The 17,233-nt window shown below is 32.9% G+C and overlaps 1 long non-coding RNA gene across 1 annotated transcript in view; it reads left to right on the forward strand.

The window, feature by feature from the left end:
* Positions 1-17,233, forward strand: part of LOC115867762 (uncharacterized) — a 282,245-nt gene that overhangs the window by 144,804 nt on the left and 120,208 nt on the right. Inside the window, exon 3 of the long non-coding RNA XR_009559098.1 lies at positions 3,120-3,166. This is a non-coding gene — a long non-coding RNA (uncharacterized lncRNA). The remainder of the gene's footprint in view (positions 1-3,119; positions 3,167-17,233) is intronic.

The raw sequence follows: 17,233 nt of genomic DNA on the forward strand, positions 1-17,233 counted from the left end.
CCACACCTGCTCTCTTCCTTTGTGATATGATAAATTTATGTAGTGATATACATTGTTACCTTTTTCTTTAACTTTTGTGTATCTACTATATGTTTTTGTTTCATAGTTACCATATTGCTTACACAAAACATCTTTTAGTTATAGCAGTCTATGTTAAGCTGTAATAACATCATGCAAATACAAAACTCCACAATTTTACATACTCCCACATTATGTTTTTGATATCATAATTTACCTCTTTGTATATTGTTCCCACTAAAAATCATTGTAGTTGTTTAAAATACTTTTTTTTAACATTTATACTAGAGTTTTAAGTGATTATCTACCATATTTGTAATGTAGAGTATTCCCTAGAGTATAGAGTATACATTTTTAAGTAATCTGACCATAACCTGCAAATATTATACAACCTTAATATCATCTCTTGTGTCATCATTGTCACACATTTACCTTTTGTAAATGTTATAAAAAACACAACACATTTTTATTAGCTTTAAATCATGCATTATTTTTCTTTTGAGCAACTAAAATGAGAAAAAAATATTTTATCTTTTTTCAAAATTCCATTTCTAATCTTCTTTGTTTCCGTATATAGATCCAGTTTCTAAAGCGTATTAAATTCCTTCTCCCTGAAAAACTTTCATTAAGAGTTTTGAGGATAGTCTGTTGTCAACAAATTCTCTAATTTTTTGTGTTTGTCAGAGGGAGTCTTCTTCATTGATATTTGATTTCTAGGTTGACAGATTTTTTTCTTTTTTTTATCACTTTGAAGGTGTCACTCTATTGTTTTCTTGCTTGCAAGATCTCTAGAGAGACAACGGTTGTAATTCTTTTCTCCTTAGTTTTACATATAATAGCTTCAACCACATGAAAGATGTTTCACATCCAAAAATATCAGAAAAGGGCAATCCCATCTTGAATGAACCGACCATCTGTGGAATGATCATGTCTAGGGAGAAAGGGACAATATACATTAAATGTCTTCTTTTTTGTTTTTCTGCTTAAAATTCAAATGTGATAACCAAGGGGTGAATGAATGCAGGTCAAGCAACTTATGTTTTTCAGTATATCCTTTATCTGATTTAAATTTTTTATCTGATTCCAGAGAACATTCTCTTACCCAGCACACTGCACAGCCTCCAGGTCATTTGTGAAAGACCAAGAAAACAAAAAACCACACTTCATTAAATGTATCATCAAGCATTTCATTTACCCCTTTGTTCCCACTGACAGCCTTCATTACTGCTCCATGCTTTCTCTCTTCTTGTTAGGTGGAAGTTTTCTCTGTCCTAGCAAGTCATTGTGTTCAAACTAACTTTTGTTTTTTTTCCTTTGTTTTTAGTTTCACCTCCCTCACCAAATTCTATCTTTCCTTCAAGTTATAACTCTTTGAATTGACTCCTGTAGAAAACATTTTCTGGTTATGCCATTTTCATTTAACTTATAGCTTCTAAATGTACATAGCTATATTTTTAGCTGTGAAGTATCATTTTTTCACTAGTAAGCTGCCTTGTGTAGTTGACAGTTTTTAATGTATCTTTCTCTGAGATGTAAATGGATGCTAAATACCTTCACGGAAGTTACTCTCTCATCATTTGTAGTGACTACCATCTGATGCATACAGGAAAGATACTCTGTAAATTATTGGTAATTTATTCACTGAACAATTGGCTATTATTTCCTCCATTCACCCATTTCTTGGAAAATTTATAAGATTTCTTGGAGAATATGTAAATGTGTATTACGTGAGTGCTTTTTGTTATATATTTAACTGTTAATAAAAACTGTTATTTGTTTTACCATAAAACAAGTGTAAACTTGAGGCAAATAGCTAATAAGTTTTAAAATCAGCTGATCTACACTTACATATATTTAATATTCTTACAAACTGCGAGTATATTCAAATTGAACTACTCTCCTTTTTCAGTAACATTTAAATCATGTATTAAGGATCCAAGCATTCTAAGGAAATGCCTCAGTCCAGCGTGAACTACTATGAATTTTTTGATAGGGAAACTCTTAATAGACTCTGTTCTGACTCAATGGTCTGGAGTTAATTGGTATTCAAATCTCCCCTACTTGCTCATCTACCAGGAAAATAATCATCATTTTGCTCCTCCTCTTGAGCATGGAACATGATGTTTAATGCTTATTCCAATTAATTATTATTCTCCACATCTTTAGTCTTTGTTCATATCCAGAAAAAAAATGTAATTGTGCTTTCTCTGTAAGTGCAATAGGACTAAAATTTCACTGTGATTTTATGCCAATTAAAAATTTGCTTAATCTTCAACTTTAACCTTTTTATTTATCTTCAGGCTTAGTTAATATCCATTATTTTGTTTTGGTAATGTAGATAAAACTAAACGTATCCTAACAGTACACATAGAAATAACTCATTCAGTTGAAAAATAGATGACATGAAGGTAACTTTTCAGGATTCAAAATAATTCTGCTTTCTCTCCCCAAAATTGACAAACACCCTTGGAGAAAGAAACTTGAAGCCCATTTTCCTTTTCAAGGTTCTTTCTCTGGAGTCTTTGTTGCTTTGGAATTCTCAACTTCCTCTAAATAATTGCATACTTTATCTGACATTTCTAGCTGTTTTTGGAAAGTGTTTTGCTCTGCCACCAGCAAGTCCATACCACTAGAAGCAAAAAGTTGACTGGAAGTAGTTTGACTTTTACTATTATTCAAATGGAAAGATATTTGAAGTTCATAAGCAGGGGATAAGATTAGTATTTTATTTTAAAATTGAAGTGTAGTTGAATTACAATATTATATTAGTTTCTGGTGTACAACACAGTGATTGATATTTTATAGATTATGCACCAAAGTTATTACAATATTACTGGAAATATTTCTTATGACTTATTTACTTTATACTTGGTAGTTCATACCTATTAATCCTCTTCACCTATTTCAACCATCCCTCCACACCCCCCCTCCACCTCCCTACCCTCCCAGTTTGGCAACCACCAGTTTGTCCTCTGTATCTTGAATCTGTTACTGTTTTGTTATATTTGTTCATTTGTTTTTTAGAGTCCACATATAAGCAAAGGTATACAGTATTTGTCTTTCTCTGTCTGACTTATTTCACTTAACATAATGCCCTCTAGGTCCATCCATGTCGTCGCAGATGGCAAGATTGCATTCTTTATTATGGGTGAGTAGTAATTCCATTGTATATATCATATCTTCTTTATTCATTTGTCTGATGGACGCTTTGTGTTTTAAAGGCTTGATCGTCTTGATGTGTTGATAGTGGAATATTCCAGATAAGAAATAATGGTGATTTAAACAATGGTGGTAAAAGTGAAAAAGAGAGGGAAATGGACACTCTCAGGCTTTAAATTAGGGGAATACCAAGTTATCATTAGCAATTAAGTATTGCTATGTGCAAAGATTTATTGACAAGTTTGTTCTTTGTTCATTCCTTCTCTCTCTTCTTTCCTTCTTTCCTTCCTCCCTCCCTTCCATCCTTCCAAGATTTTGTTTTTATCACTGGTATGACTGTTTAACGTTAAACAATTTTACTATTATATGCCTTATAGTTTTCTTTTTGCTTCTTGTGCTTTGTATTTCTCAAGTTTCTTGGATCTGTGTGCTTATAATTTTTTATCAAATTTGGAACATTTCAGCCATATCTTCAAAGACTTTTACCATGTCTCAACTCCTTTAGAGTTTTCAACTAAACCATTTGAAGCATTTCAACATTTCACTGATCCTTTTTATTAAGTCCTTTTTTTTTCCTCTTTCTTTTTCAACTGTTTTTATTGATATATCTTCAAATTTACTATTTCTTTTCCCACAGAATCTAATTTATTAATCCAATCCAGTGTACTTTTCATTTCAGACACTATAATTTTCTTGTTTACAAGCTGGATTTGATTGTTTATATCTTTCATATATCTGAATAGCATATTTGATTTGTCTTCTATTCTTTCACATATATATTATTGTTATAATAACTTTGCTGCTCTTATATACTAATTTTAACATCCATGTCATTTCCAGGTCTGCATATTTGATTATCCTCATTATTGTTTTCTTTTTTTTTCTTTCTATGCCAGGAAATTTGTCGGGGGTGGATGGATCAATGCAGTGTGTATTCTAGGAGTAATTTTTCTCCACTTCCTTCTGTATAATCTTCTCATGTCACTTGAACTACAAGGTTTTTCAGGGTGGCTATTTTATACTAGCTTATTTTCAGGCCTAAGTGGCAATTAGTGTTCAATTTGCTCCATTGGGGGTGGTTCTTTACATTGTCTTGGGTAATCTTCTCAAGCACATACCCCGATCTGTACTCAACTAAAGAACTGAATAGAAAACTCTGCAAATCTCTGAACCTCTATTTCTATGTAGCTCCCACTTCTGCAGTGCTCTGTCTTGGGAACACAAGCCACCTGGGGCCCCTCCCCACACCTCAGCTGTGTCTACTCAGCTCAGAAAGGCCACCAGATTCCCCTCATATTCCCCCTGCCTGCATTGTGTGCTGGAAACTTTCTCAGAAGAAAATGGGGGTAATTGTTGGGCTCCCTCAGTTATTTTCCTCTCTTAGGGATCACGGATCTGAGCAGCTTGATGTTCAGTGTCTGAAAACTGCTGCTTCAATTTTTTATCTGGTTATTCAATTCTTTATAACTGGATTGCTAAGCTGGTCCCTTTACTTAATCTTGTCTAGAGGTAGAATTTAATATATTTTATTTTAAAATCATTATTTCATTTTCCTGCAAATCTGAAATTTTCTATAATGTACACATTTTGGTTTTGCAAACTAAAGAAAGTAATAAACTATTATTTTAAAAAGAACATAAGTATATATTTAATATATATATATTTAATATATTTAATATACTTATATATATAATTCAGGAAGAATGTTACTTTTCACCAGTAAAAGGCAAACTGTTTGCAAAGAAATTATGAATTTTCAAAATGAAAATCTTTTAATTTGCATTTGTTGGTTATGTATATTCTTCCAGTGTCTGCATATACACATGAAAATGTTATAGAACAAAGTTTTTAAAACAACATATGATGAAATTAATCTTTAACCTCAATGGGTAACACTATTTGTGTCACTGGATGCTTTTTTAATGCAATTTGGATGGTTGATATCAAATTGACTAATTTGGAGTCCTTCTAAGTTTTCCTTTTTGGGTTTTCTTAATTTTAGATTTGCTGCCTGCCAAATTTAGGACAATTCAGTCCAAGAAAATGCATCATATTTTAATTTTGTCTTTATAAAGTAGTATGAGTTCTGAAGAATTAATAAAAGATTTTCACTGTGCATTCTTCATATTATGTTCCCTTAGGGTATATTTTGTATTCATAAACGATCATATTAATTGCCTCTATATTTTGAATTTTCAGCATTTGTGACATATTCAAATAAATTATCCCTTTAGATAAGCTATAAGACAATTACTTTGGTAATGAGAATATTGCATACTCTGTTTTCTCAGGATCTTCTGTCTTGCAGAAAAAGAAAATACCATGTATTAAAATTATAAGTATATGAAAATCATTGCTGAATATTTCTTAGGTTCTCTGTAGTCTTTTGGAAAAGCCTTAGGTTTCCATCCATTCTCATTGGTGATTATCAGTTTTTTAACTTAATTTGTTTACCTGTCTTAGTAGTTAAAATGACAAGCCCTAGAGTAATACTGTTTGTGTTCAAAATATTATTTTGACAGTTATAACCTGTATGGGCTGTTATGAAGATGACAAGTTAAAACTCTGATAGAGAGCTATGTTGATTGACTTGTTTTATGTAGCAGAATGGCTGCTGCTAGAGGCTGCCCATGTTCCTTGGCTTGTGACCCTCTTCCTCCATCTTCAAAGGTAGCAACTTTGCATTTCTCTGACATTGCTTCTGTTGTCACATCTCTTTCTCTGACCACAGCTCAGAAATGCCTGTTTTAAGAAATTACGTGACTAGATTGAACCCACCTAGATAATCTAGGATAATCTCTCTAGCTCAAGATACTTAACTAGATATGCGAATTTCCTTTTGCCATATCAGATAATATATTCAAAGGTTCCAGGTATTATGATGCGGACATTTGGGGGGAACTCATTATCCTGCCGACCAACTCAGTTCTTTTGTTCTTTTATTGTTCCATATGAATTTAAGGAGCAGTTTTTGAAGTTCTATATACACATAAAGGAGGTTTTTAATAGGGTTTTATTTCAAGTATTTGGGGAGGGTTACAAAATGTGGAATAAAACAATCCTGAATTAGTAGTTAGTTGACATTTCTGGGCTTGTTTCTAAACACTGAAATTTGTGAATTGCTACTTCAGTTATCTGTCAGTATTTAATCAGGTGCATTTAGCAAATGTAAGGATGTTCTCATGGGCTGAATTGTGTCCCTTCAAGATTCATATGTTGAAACCCTATTCTCCAGTACCTCAAAATGTGACTCTATGCGGAGATAAGGTCTTTAAAGTGGTAGTTAAATTAAAATAAGGTGTTTAGTGTAAACCCTAATCCAATCAGACAGGTGTCCTGATTAGTTAGGGAACTGTGGATACAGAAGTGAGTGCATACAGAGGAGAGACCATGTGAGGACCCAGCAAAAGGGCAGCCATCTATAAGTCAAGAAAAGAGGCGTCAGAAGTATCCAAACCTGCCAACATCTTGATCTTGGGCTTCTAGCCTCTAGAACTGTGAGAAAACACATTTCTGTTGTTTAAGCCACCCAGTGTTTGATATTTTGCTATGGCAGCCCCAGCAAACTAATACAGATATGAAGTAAAATAAACAGCTGTTCGGAAAGAAATTGGTTACAATCAGTTTGAAAAGCAACTTGGAATTAAATGTTAAAGTTCAAAATATTGCAGTTTTTACTTGGCAGTTCCATTCCCCGATATGCGGCCCCAAAATTGCTTGAACATGTGAAAAGAGGACACATTTACAATGATGTGCATATGATATATTCTTCACATCGTTTGAATCTTCACTCAAAAATCATAGTCCCAGAGCAGCCTTCCCCAATCAATCAATGTAAACTTGCTTTGCCTGCCCCCTCACCCAAACTCTAGCACAAAAATGATTAGCTTCTAATATGCTATAAGCCACTTATTTATTTTATTGATTATATATCACACCTTAAATTAGTATGTAAGCTCCTAAGGACTGTGATTTTTTTGTTTCACTGTTACATCTCCAAATCCAAGGAAGATGCTTGCAGAAGTGAGTTGCTTTATAAATTAATTGAATAGATATCTAAAAAGGAAATATTATAATATTTGCTAATAACCTGGTGAATGAAAGTTTTTTTAAACAGCATTTTATTGAATCAGACTGGTGTATGTTGAATAAAACCAAGTTTTGATTCAAATAGGAGCTCTCCTAGATTGCCAGTGGGAATGAAATTTGTTGCAACTACACTGTAGACCAAATTGACAGTATTAGTATAATTGAAAACACAAAAACCCTAAGATTGAATAATTCCATGGTAGGTATGTTCTTTAAAGAAACTTTCACTGTGGTTAAATGAGACAGGAAAAAAGTTATCAGTGAAAATCGCCTAAGAATTAGTTAGAAAACTGATAACTAAAATGTGATATTTTTCACAAAGATATAATAATGTACAGTAATTAATGAGTGTGTTAGATCTATTTGAAGCAGCATAAACAGTTCCTGTGAACACACTTGTGTGTGAAGAAAAAATAAGTTGTGGTATGGTATGTAAGTATACCATTAATATGAAAAAATAGAAACATAAAACAACAATGTTTGTAGATATGTACATATAGAAATTATTAAAGCAGGAACATAAAAGGCACACTAAATTCATCATAGATGATATAGATCACTTCAAGTGTATCAGTAATGCTTTACTGCTTTTATTTAAACGCTCTGGAACAAGTATGGTGTGCTGGATGTTCCTCATTGGACTTTCCACATTACTCTCTACCCTTATCTACACTACTCTGTATTTTAGGAAGCTGACATTTACTTGTCGTATCAGTGGATTTATTTGCCATCCCTTGCCTTCTCTTTGAGTTTGACCAACACACAGCATTGGCAAGAGGCTTTGTTGCCTGTCCTGCCCTTAATGCTTCTGCCAGGAACACCATCTCAGAAATACTGAAGGGAGTATTTATGGCCATGACATTCCATTTAATAGTCTATCTGACCAGAGAACTCATTTTTCAGCAATTTAGACTGTGTGCTGATAATAATTAGGTTCAGTTGTGTTACTCTGTACCCTGTCATACTGAAGCAGTTAGACTTTTGTAACAGTGGAATTGTCTATTGAATACTCAATTATGATATTCCTGCATACAGCACCTTTTGGTGTTAAAATACCACATTATAGAATAGTTTATGTAATCTGAATCAATGACTAAGTGGTGCTTTTTCCCATAACCAAAATGAATGTATTTGGAAACATGTAGAAATGGAAGTTCCCTGTCTATTTTTAACCTAATAATCAATTTGAGGTTTTTTCTACATCTTTCAGAAAACCCACTTGCAAAGTTGTACTTCGTCTCCATAAGGACTGACTTTTATCTCTGTTTATTTAGATTTTATATTACCAGGGTAAATAACGGTTGTTTAATTCAATTAGAAATTGAAATTGCCCCTTTTCCATAGTATAAAAAGGGTAAAGGGCATGCATGAATGGACTGTGTCACTGATTATAAATTTCAAGAGGGAACAGAAAACAGATTATCTGATACATGATCTGAGCATGGAAAAGTGCTCTGACCTTAAGCAGTGAGACCATCAGATGCATTTCCCTCCCAGGTCTGAGCACAGGTAATGTGGTGACCTCCAAACCCCAGCTGTCGAAAACACTCTACTCCAAGCGCCTGTGTCTGCTGTGAATTCCTCCCCCTACATTCTCTCTCCTTCACCTAGACATGGTAACTGCTTCTACAGTTATTCATAACAGCATCATTTTTTTGGTCTTTCAGTCATCCAGTAATTGCATAATTAATTATCTGTAGTATAATTATCTCCCTTTGAACTAACTAGCATTATGTAGATGCCTTGAGTCAACTGCTACTGCAGTTCCCAGATTATATGATACAATCTCCACTGGAGTTAAAAGTATGTTAAAAGATTCCTCAAATGTGTTTTTTTTCCCCTGAGTATAAACAGTTTTATTAAATATCTTTGTCAGAATCTAAAACTGCCTTGAAATGTCATGATTTTTATATGTCAACACCTTGATTTGTATGTCTATCAAACATACTTCATGGGAAATTTGCACTGTTACTCGAGAAGTTACTCATTATATTAATGCACTCATACCATATGTAGCACAATCAGAAATCACTTTCTATGAAATCATTAAAATCACATCTACTGACTTAAAATTGAATATAATGTAAAATATACATCTGTTTACGCCTAGCATGTGACTAAAACTTCCTAATTAAGAATCTACATCGAATATATAAAGTTCCTATAACAAACCATCTAGAATATAGTGAATTACTTAATTGGTAGAAAATATGCTTATTTTTACCACAAAACTCAGCTGCGTTAGCTGTGGACTGAAACTACATACTGAAATATCTAGATAAGTTACCTAACATCTGTATTCCTTAATTTCTTTGTATGTAAAATAGAAATAATAAAAGTACTCAGATCCTTGGTTTAATGTTAAGATTAAGAAAGTGCTAAGACTAGAATCTTGTATTTGGTGAGTATTGTGTTGAACATTATTACTATTAACCTTTATACCATTTTTCACTGCGGTTACTAACATTACTAATCAAAATAATACTCATTTACTTGGAGATTGTTTAAAGAATACTTGCTAAAGTTTCAGTGTCTCAATTCCTTAAAGAAAAAGTTCAAAACTTTAAAATGTTATGAAATATTACAGATGTCTTGAAAGAGACAATGGGACCAAACTGGTCATTTAAAAAATGTTTCCTATTAGTTAGTCTCTCCAAATCTAACAATAATTCTAATTCTAAGTCCTACTAATTATTAATGAGGTTCTATGCTATTTTAAGACAAAACAAAATTATGTCCCTACTAACATAAGTGAAGTATGGAGAACATGTATTATGAGGAATAATAATTGGAAACTTGGATGTATGTAGATATACCTAGTTGCCCATACAATATATAAGATCCTCTTCTAGACACCGTCTTCTTCTTCATTAATAGCAGAATCCCAGCTGGGGCAGTGGAAGAGGTGGACAACAATTTACTCAATTAAAATGCTCAGTCTTGCAAATACCTTTACATTCATCCTTGATCATGTGTCGCAAATCTGAGGAAATGTAAGCAAGGTCATCTAACGAAGTTTGTTAAAAGGGGACAACTTAGTCAACGTGCACATTCTTAGCATTCATTTTCTCATTAGTCTCAGTTAAGATGTAGTCAACATGCCTGGATTTATAGGAAATGGAGAAGAATTTAAAAGGACAAAAGAACAATCACCAGTATAATTTCTGTAAGTATAGTAATGAGTATGTAGGCAGAATTCCAAAATGCCTTGCCCAAGATTTCCTGTCATAATTCCTGGAACTGTGAATACAAGGAGATATTAAATCCATCAGTATGTTATATTACACGATAAGAGGGAATTTGTAGGTGTAAATAAATTTCCTAATCAATTGACTTTCAGTGTTAATAAAAGGAAGATTTTCTGGGTAGGCACAATTTAATCATGTCAGCTTCTCAAATGCTGAGTATTCCGTTGGCCTCTATTTGGTAGTAGATATTTCTATTTTATTCTTCAATACCTAGATTTATTTATTAGTGAAACCATCTGGACCTGGTGCTTTTCTTTTGGAAGCCTTTTAAATTTTCATTAATTTTAATAGATATAGAGTTATTCAGGTTATCAATTCTTGAAGATTTGTACCTTTCAAGTTGTAATAATTGGATTTAATTATGTTACTTGTACCCTGTCTTACTGAAGTAGATAGATTTTATTACAGAAGAATTATCTATTGAACACTCAGTTATGACAACTCTGGAGGCAACACATTGTGGTATTAAAATGTCACAGTAGAAGATAGTTTATATAATTTGTATCAGTGACTAATATGTAGTGTTTTTCTCTCATAACCAAAATGAATGCAAACAAGTTGTGGAAATGGAAGTTGTCCCATTTGTGAGCTATGCAGTGTGTGCCTTTCAAGTTATTTGTCCCTTTCATCTAAGGTATCAAATTTGGGGGCATACATTTGTTCATAGTATTCACTTATTATCCTTTTAATGTCCACAAGATTAGTGAGATTAGTAGTGATACGTCTCTTTCATTTTGGATATTGGTACTTTCTGTCCTCTCTCCCCTCCACTCTCTTCCCCCCCTCCCCTCTCTCTCTTCCCCCTTCCCTCCCTCTGTCTTTATTAGCATTTATTATACATTCTTCCAGCCATGCTAAGCTCTTTAAAAAAATTCTAAAAATGTGTTATAATCTCTCAAACCTCTGGGTTATTACACGGGCAGCTCCTCTGGTGCCATAGCCCTTTGAATCCTTGTGTTATTAAACTCTGCTCCTGTGGATTTCACTTAATGTTGCATCAATCCTCAAAAACTTTTCATATATACTTCTTTTTTGAGATTTTTATGTCTATTTTAAAGAGCTAATATAACCTAGTGATAGATCTATTGAAGTACTGATCAAAGGGTATTTATTCCAATTTTCTGTTTAAATGGTTTCCCCTATTTGATCATCTTTAAGACGATCCAATTTTAATAGACTTTGAAATGCTGGCATTTAACAAAATATATTTCACACAGTGTCATGTTTTAAAAATACTCTTTTGATGAAGAATCTAAAAAGGTTTTCAGACATAGTAACATAATACAACATATCAAATGTATAGTCACATTTTCATCCTATACACCAAAATAACTAGAAGTTTGTTTAATGTGTCCTATTACATGCCCTCTACTATATTTAGTCACTATTAAACAGTTAGACCTTAAAATAATCCTCCATAGAAAAGATAAATAGGACATTGGAAGACTCCTGTAGGGCTCTAAGGTGCCATAAAATAGATTAAATGAGAGACAAACTTTCAAAGAAGGTAGAAGGTGAAGGACAGTACCAAGTTTTGTAAAGATAAAATATTTTAGTTTATTCCTCACAATATGTTCCTTGAAGACAACAAAAATCTGAAGCTTGATCTATGTATTGGGGAGAAAGAAATAGAAATTACATGCTCAGGGGAATATAGCTGTAAACAAACAAATTGGTGATGTTTATTTTAAAACATATTTTCTACCCTTTTGATGGGTTTTTGATTCCCACTATGATATGAAAAGTGGCCCTTCATAACCCTTCAGCAACTGACCTCAGATTACAGAGCTCTTGAGTGTAAAAACAAATTGAAAAAACAAGAAGTGTATGCTATGGCTTAAAACTAAGTATAAATAAGTAAATAGTAAATATTAGAAGAGCAAATAAATTTTCAATATTTTCTCTCTCAACTCACTGATCTTTCTTATATGCTCCATATACTGGGTAACAGAAAAAGAAAACTAATTTTAGGCCAACCATTTTAAACTCAATAGAGACAGATGTATTAATGTTAAACTATTTTTGTACTCATAAGATTATATTTAGCTGTGAAGACAAAAAAATTTAAGTGAAACATAAGCAGGTAGAAGTTTCTTTCTCACTTATACAAGGTCAGAGGCCAAGCAGTCGCTGCTGTGTGGTGGCACCATGACACTCGGGGACCCAGGCTCCTTCTCCCCTGTTCTTCCAGTAGGCGAGACTTGGGCATGTGGCCTCATCAGGTAGCACAAAGGGCTGGAAGTTGAAGGATTTTGTTGCTGCTGCTGTTATGATTTTGTTGCTTTTTTAAATAAGTTTATTTGGCTATACGCAACGTTAAAAATCAGAGACTATGTTTTAAGGAAGATGAAAAGAATGGGTATTGAGAGACAAGTTGGATTTAAATTCTCTTAAGGCAAACATGTCCTTTCTCTCTGAGTTCAGACCTCCTTGCCCTTCTTTTCTTTCTTTATTTGGGTGTAGGTGGAGAAATGTGGCTTCAGTAACTTTATAAGGGTGAGGAAACATCTTTGACTACTATACGTTTTTGCAGGATATTGCTGCAAAGTGGTGGTTCCGGGCAGTCTCCTGGACTGGTGGTTACTGAGATGCAAGGGGCATCTTTTGGTCACTCTGCTAAATTTGGATCTGTTCTAATACAGACCAAGTTTCTCCAGATTTAGGTGTAGCTTGGGCTATGATTTCAACCCAGCTTGAGCTTATGTCAGTCACACTTTTTCACCCCCTCAGGCTAGAAGGAGAGGAACTTCCCCTCTTCTGTTCTTTCCTGGCTGGAACCATATTATGAAAAATAAACAAGTCAATGCCCTCTCTCAGGTTCCAAGGTTCTACTTCTTGATGGATTAACAAGCTGAAAGGCTTCAACCATAATGACAAATTTCATCTCAATGTGGAATATCAAATGCTTTATTGTTATCAGTATATGCATTCTTTTAGTCCCATAAACCTCGAGGTTAAAGAAAAACATGTTTTAAGGAGACTAGAATGTACTAGTTTAATATTTATGAAGTTTATGCCTAATGAATATTAATGGAATGACTATAAATATAAGTACTAACTATTAAAGTGCCATATATCATTTATATATCAAGTGGATTATTTTTTCATATTTTATGTATCAGTTTTCTTCAAGTTACATTCTAATTTCAAATTATTCCTTAGGAGTTATGAAAAATTATCTAATAAAAAGCAAATTCCCAGAAAAGAAAGATAGCCATATATACAAATTTTTATTCAGATTTTTGCCTTTTTCTCTAAAACTTAGTCTTTTCAAAATCTGTCAAATTCTGAAACTGTATTTTTAACAACTGTGCATGTTTTAGATTACAAAAGAAATACAAGGCATAAAATATTTAAATATAAGGGTGTTATTAGTAGAAGTCCAGTTTCCCATTGATATAACACATGCACATGCACAGATACAGACCTGTAAGTATGACTTGTAGACGTCTGTGGAACCATTTACATCAGATGTGTCTGAAGGAAGATTGTCAACGTATTTTAAGAACTCCTCTTTTTCATCTTCTGTATTTGCAAAATTCACTAGTTATGATGACTAATTATATACAGAGAAATGTGGTGAATGTATAAAAGGAAATTGGCATAAGCACACTATAAATAAAAATTAATTTAGGAAAGTTTCCTGGAGACCAATATTGAAATTACTGTAAAAACTTAGAAAAACATGTTTATGTTTTAGAATAAGTAATTTCCTTGAATCTATTTGTTACATATATTTATAAATTCATAAATATTTGATTAACAATTAAACATAATTGTTTTAGCAGAATTTTTTTACATTCTGCTTTTAACATCATTAATTATTTTATATATTCTCAAGGATTATTTTGTTATACATTTTTTATCTTTTTAGATCGACTATTGAATGTTTTAATTTCAATATTACTTGATTATTCAATACAACAATTGTTTTGACCACACTCTACTGTGTTACTTTGCATATTAACCTCTTATAGCATATATTGTTTACAAATATTTTCTCCTATCCTTTAAGTTGCCTTTTCATTGTGTTTAGTGTTTCTTTTCCTGTGAAGAAACATTTTTTTAGTTTGATGTAATCCCCCTTGTTGATTTTTGCTTTCGTTGTTTGTGCTTTTGGCATCATATCTGAAGAATCTGAAAGTTATTTCTGGGTTCTCTATTCTGCTTCATTTGGTCTGTGTTTATTTGTATGCCAGTGCCATACTGTTTCAATTACTATAGCTTTGTACTATAGTTTGAAATCAGAAAGTGTGATGCCTCTGGCTTTGTTATTCTTTCTCAGTATTGCTTTGGCTATTCAGAATCTTTTGTGTTTTCATAAGAATTTTACTATTGTTTATTTTTTTCTATTTCTGTGAAATAATGCCATTGGGATGTTGATAGAGACTGCATTAAATATATAGATCACATTGGGTAATATGGCCATTTTAACAATATTCTTTCAGTCTATGAATATGGGTTATTTTCCTATTTGTTTGTATCTTCTTCAGTAACTTTCATCAAAAGCTTATAGTTTTGGGGCTTCCCTGGTGGCGCAGTGGTTGAGAGTCCGCCTGCTGATGCAGGGGATGTGGGTTCGTGCCCTGGCCCGGGAGGATCCCACATGCCGCAGAGCGGCTGGGCCCGTGAGCCATGGCCCCTGAGCCTGCGCATCCAGAGCCTGTGCTCCACAACGGGAGAGGCCACAACAGTGAGAGGCCCGTGTACCACAAAAAAAAAAAAAAAAAAAAGAAAAAAGCTTATAGTTTTAATAGAACAGATCTACAAATCTTTTACTTCCTTGGTTAAATTTATTCCTGAGTATTTTATTGTTTGTGATGCTACTGTGTATGGGATAGTTTTCTTTATTTTTATGGATATTTTGTTGCTATTGTATAGAAATGCAACTGATTTCTGTATATTGATTTTTATATCCTGTAACTTTATTGAATTGTTTGATTAGTTCCAAAGTATTTGAGTGTGGTCTTTAAAATTTTCTACATATTAGATCACATTATCTGTAAATAATGACAAATTTACCCCTTCCTTTCTGATTTGGTTGCCTTTTATTTCTTTGTCTTGCCTGATTTCTCTAGCTAAAACTTCCAGTACTATGGTGAATAACAGTGATGAGAGTATGCAACCTGTATTTTTCCTGATCTTACAGGAAAAGCTTTCAGTCTTTCATTATTGAGTATGATGTTAGCATCAGTTTGTTTTATATGGCCTTCATTATGTTGAGGTATGTTCCTTCTACACCCAATTTGTTGAGGGTTTTTATCCTGAAAAGATGTTATATTTTGTCAAATGTTTTTTCTGCATATATTGAGATGATCATATAATTTTTATCTTTCATTCTATTAATGTGTTATATTACATTTATTGATTTGCAGATATTGAGCCATTTTTGCATTCCAGAGATAAATCCCACTTGTTTGTGGGGTATGATCCTTTTAGAGTGTTGAATTTAGTTTGCTGATGTTTTGCTGAGAATTCTTTTCATCTGTATTCATCAGGGATATTTGTCTATAGTTTTTTATTCTTATACTGTCCTTATCTGTCTTTGGTGTGAGTATAATCCTGGCTGCATAAAATGAGTTTGAGAGTGTTCCCTCCTCTTCCATTTTTCTGGAAGAGTTTGAGAAAGATTAGCATTAATTCTTCTTTAAATGTTTGGTAGAATCCACCAATGAAGCCATATGGTCATGGACTTTTCTGTTTTGCGAGGTTTTTTATTACAGTCTGTCTCTTTACTTGCTATTGGTTTGTTCAGATTTTCTTTCTTTTTCTTTATTTTTTTTCTAATTCACTCTTGGCAGGTTGTATGTTTCCAGGAATTTATGCTTCTCTTCCAGGTTATTTAATTTGTTGGCATATCTTTTTTATAGTAATTTTTTATGATCCTATGTATTTCTGTGGTTTCACTTCTCTTTCACTTCTGATTTTTTAAATTTAAGTTTTCTCTTTCTTTTCTTGGTAGTTTAGCTAAATACTTGTCAATATTGTTTATGTTTTTGAAAAACTATCTCTTGTTTTGTTTTATCTTTTCTATTGTCTTTATGATCTCTATTTATTTCCCCTTTGTTATTTCCTTTCTTCTGCTAACTTTGGGCTTAGTTCATTTTTCTTTTCCTCATTTCATGAATTGTAAAACTTAGGTTGTTTATTTGAGATCTCTATTTTCTTCATATACGCATTTATTGCTATAAACGTCCCTAGAAGAATTGCTTTTGCAGCATCCCATAGGTTTTGGTGTGTTGTGCTTCCATTTTCATTTGTTTTGAGTTATCTTTTAATTTATCTTTTGATATCTTCTTTGACCCATTGTTGTTCAGTAGTGTGTTGTTTAGTTTCCACATGCTTGTAAATTTTCAACTCTTGTTTTGATTTCTAGTGGTTAGAAAAGAAAACTAGTATGATTTCAGTCTTCTTAAATTTGCTAAGACTTGTCTTGCAGTCTGTCATGCGGTCTATCCTGGGGAATGTTCCATGTGCACTGGAGAAGAATGTGTATTCTGCTATTGTTGAATACACTGTTCTATATATGTTTGTTAAGTCCATTTGTTCTAGAGTATGGTTCAGTTCCAAGGTTCCATTGTTGATTTTCTGTCTGGATGATCTATTCATTGCTTAAAGTGAGATATTGAAGTCCCCAACTATTATTTTTGCTTCTTATTTCTCCCTTTAAATCTGTTGATATTTGTTTAATATATTTAGGTCCTCCTCCTATCATTATG

This window comes from Globicephala melas, chromosome 1 (genome assembly GCF_963455315.2).
Source record: "Globicephala melas chromosome 1, mGloMel1.2, whole genome shotgun sequence".
Classification (NCBI taxonomy): domain Eukaryota; kingdom Metazoa; phylum Chordata; class Mammalia; order Artiodactyla; family Delphinidae; genus Globicephala; species Globicephala melas.